Source organism: Odontesthes bonariensis, chromosome 19 (genome assembly GCF_027942865.1).
Source record: "Odontesthes bonariensis isolate fOdoBon6 chromosome 19, fOdoBon6.hap1, whole genome shotgun sequence".
Lineage (NCBI taxonomy): Eukaryota > Metazoa > Chordata > Actinopteri > Atheriniformes > Atherinopsidae > Odontesthes > Odontesthes bonariensis.
In genome coordinates, this window is record NC_134524.1 from 23,383,769 (window position 1) to 23,387,721 (window position 3,953).

Here is a 3,953-nt window from a genome sequence, read left to right on the forward strand (position 1 = left end):
GGCTGAAAAAGGTTTAAAGTCAATAGGAGATCTCATGGGACCAGATGGTGGGATTTTGATGTCATTTGAAGAGTTGATTACTAAATATGATATTCCACGCAAACATCAATTTAAATATCTGCAGGTGAGAAACTTTATTAGATCATCTCAAAACCAGTGTTTGTCGATCCCCCCGCTGTCCACTTTGGAAACGGAAATGAAAAAAGATTGCTCTGGAAAGGGAATTATATCAAAGCTATATAACATATTAGCAGAAGGATCCTCTGAGTCTTCTTTGAAGAAACTTGATGCCTGGAGGGAAGATTTACAGGAGGACTTGACCTCCGAGGACTGGGAAAAAGTATGTGCTGAAGCACAAACACAAACTACCAATACTCGTCTTAAAGTACTCCAATACAATTGGCTAATGAGGACGTATGTAACACCAGAAAAACTTAGTAAATATAACGATACCATCCCAGACCTGTGTGTCAGGTGTGGAGAGGAGAAGGGGACGTTCTTCCATTGTGTCTGGGAATGCAGTAAAGTCCAACAGTTCTGGCGGGAGATTAAACAAGCTTTAGAAACTATACTAGGTATAAAATTAGTTCTTGACCCAAAACTATTTATTCTAGGTTTATATCCTGATAGACACCACATGTCTAGAAAAATAATCACTGCCCTGGACTTGTGTTTACTGCTGGCAAAAAGAGTTATAGCAATCTCATGGAGGAGTACCAGTAAACCAAAAATCATCAACTGGGTTAAGGAAATATCCACAACTTTACCTATGGAGAAGATAACTTATATTATAAAAGGGAAAATATCCTTATTTCAAAACATTTGGGGTCCTTTTATAGAATATATGGAGAGTGTAGATTTAAGTAATGTGGGTAATGAAGACGAAGAGGCGTAGTTATTGGTAGTCCTTTCTGTGATTTAATTTATTTTGATATTTTTTATTCTGTATGGATTGTACATCTGAATCTGTATTTTTGAACCATATAGGTACAATAGCGAAATAATATGGGCTTATTCTTGACAAGATAGAGAAACGTTTACTGTTCTGATTGTTGTTGTTTCTTTTCTTTTCGTTTTTCTTTTTGTTTGTTTTTTTTTTTGTTTTGTTTTATACTTGTACTAAGTGTTGCTCTATATTATTTCAAAAATATCTGACTTGCAAGGAAGGACAATTTGAATGTTGGATAATAACTTTGCCCATGATGTCTCCTTGAACATAAGAGCACTCTTATTTCTCTATATATGTGTGTTTTGGAAACATGTTAAACTCAATAAAGATAATGTTGGGGGAAAAAAAAAAATGAACATTATATTCTTTGATATAAATCTAATTACAGTGAAAATATTCTTTCATTTCTGAATAACAGTTTTACATGTTTGCAGACTTCTTCTTCCACATTTCAGATAAAATTCACTTTACTGAAAATGTTTCAACTTCCTGATGTTTTCTGATCATTCCAAACTGCATTCAGCCTCTAAAATATAACTAAAGTGTTCTAATTTTGTATAAAAGTCTTAAAAAGTGATCTCCAGCCTTCAGAATATCTCCGTTCACACACACATTTTACCTTGAGTTGTTTTGATTTTCTGTTGTTTACGACGTGATATCTTAACATCGCTGTACGTGACATCATCCTCTCCAACTTGTTCTTCATCAGCTGAAATATTTTAACATGTATTGTGATATAATATAATGAAAATACAGAAATAAAAATATCTGAATGAATGATAGAACACGTCATAAAACCTGGAAACATAATATCTGTCTCACCTACAGAACCAGTAGAACCAGCAGAACCAGCAGAAGAACCACAACACAGGCAGAAACACGAGGCAACACCAGGGAGAGAAGAGGAGAGGAACCAGCTGGAGAGATGGATGTAGGAGGAGGTGTGGTGGTGGCTTTATCTGAAATAAAGATATTTATCACATCACCGTCACATTATGAATGTTTAAACTCTTTAAACTCAGCTCAGGAATCACAGAGAGTCACCTGAGTAACCCTCACCTGTGGCAGAGATCCAGCTGGGTGGAGACTCTCCATGACCGCTGATGCTGCACCTGCAGAGGCCTTCATCAGAGCTGGTAACATGGTGGAGGGTCATGTGACCTTTAGGTTCCGCCCTGATGAGGGAGCCATCTTTATAGAAAGCAGCTGGGGGGTCTTTGTTGGACAGCTCAGAGTGACGTCACCTCCCTCCATCACAGGGAGGACAGGACTCTGCAGGATCACTGATCCACCTCAGCACAGAGACAAACTACAGCATTTCATCCATTTCCACACAGCTTCATCAGCACTAACTCCACAGTCTGATCTTACCAGCAGAGACAGTGAGGCTGATGCTGTTACTGGCTGCTCCCTCTCTGGGCTCACACCAGTAAACTCCACTGTCTGATGGCTGTGTGGAGCTGATGCTACAGGAGGAACCGGCTGCTTTGCCCCTTCCTGATCTACACTGAGTCCTGGTTCCTCCTCAGAGTCCATCCAGCAGAGCTGTGGTCCTCCTCACAGCTCAGAGACACAGAGTCTCCTTCAGACAGCTGAGAGCTGCTGGGACTCACAGTCAGACCAGCTGTGAGCGCTGACATGAGGAGCAAAAAGCTGGATTCACTTATTCATTATTCCATCTCTTTCATATCACAGGTTCCTGCTGAAGTCACTGATAAAGAGTTCAAACATCTGAATGGTGATAAAAGCTTGATCCCAGCTAACCTGGATCAGCTGTGCAGCTCAGCAGTGACGTCAGAACTGAAGAGAAATGAGACTCAGGTTGGTCTGAATCAGACAAATAAAGTCATTTAACTCCATAAACTCGACAACCTGCGAAACGCAGAGCTCAGATCAAACCAGCGATGAATGCAAACATCTTTCTGTGCTGATGTGAAGCTGCTCCATGTGCAGTAAATACTGCTGTTATGTCCTTTATCTGAAATGTTAGCCACTCAATAACAAAACTAACTCTAACTGCTGATGCTGTGGAGAAAAGACCAAAGTAGTGGGACTCGTGTGGGCAGCCTCTTACGGAGCATTCATGAACAGGAACAGCATAGAAACATATTCCATGGCAGCACACACAGAACTGTAACATACCAGCCACATTAGGTTGTGCTATTCTCTGATATGCAGAGAAAGAGCAGCTGGAGCTCAGGAGCAATGGGGAGGTTGGTGGTTCCACTCCGGCTTCCCCGGCCACAGGTGGAAGACGCTGAACCCCACGTTGCCTAGCGACGCATCCATGGGTGCATGAAGGTGTGTGACTGACAGTGGTGGAATGTAACGGAGTATTTTTTACTTTGTTACTGTACTTAAGTAAATTTTTCCGTATTTGTACTTTACTTAAGTAAAAATAATAATGCATACTTTCGACTTTTACTCCATTACATTTTGCAGCTATTATCTATACTTTCTACTCCACTACATTTCTACAATATGTGTTGTTACTCGTTACATTTTATAAATGCAGTTTCGCCATAACGTTGCCTACACAAAAATATGTTTAAACCAATCAGGTGGCTCTGTCAGCTTCAATGTTGCTTATAGTTTTTACTAACAGTGACTTCTGTAGAGGCTTAAGTATTACCAGTAGCTATACCTGCATTCTTCATCAAAATGGCCTTGACATTGAAAGACAACCAATAGCGCGAGTACTTTTACTTTTAATACTTAAAGTAAATTTAAAAGTCAGTACTTATGACTTTTACTTAAGTATGATTTTTTGATGCAGTACTTCTACTTTTACTTAAGTATATATTTTGCTGGGTATTTATGCTTTTACTTAAGTACTACACTTCAGTACTTCCTCCACCACTGGTGACTGAGCAGAAAGCCTGTAGTTACAGACTAAGACGTGCTGTGTGAGTGTGGCTGAATGTGGCATGTAGTGTTGAAGCTCTGAGTGCTCATTAAGATCAGAAAAGTGCTGTACAAGAACAGTCCATTTCTACTTTCTGAT

The 3,953-nt window shown here is 39.7% G+C and overlaps 1 pseudogene; it reads right to left on the bottom strand.

The window, feature by feature from the left end:
• Window positions 1-1,771: 1,771 nt before the first annotated feature.
• Window positions 1,772-2,589, bottom strand: LOC142368717 (uncharacterized; annotated as a pseudogene).
• Between the last annotated feature and the right edge of the window lie 1,364 nt (window positions 2,590-3,953).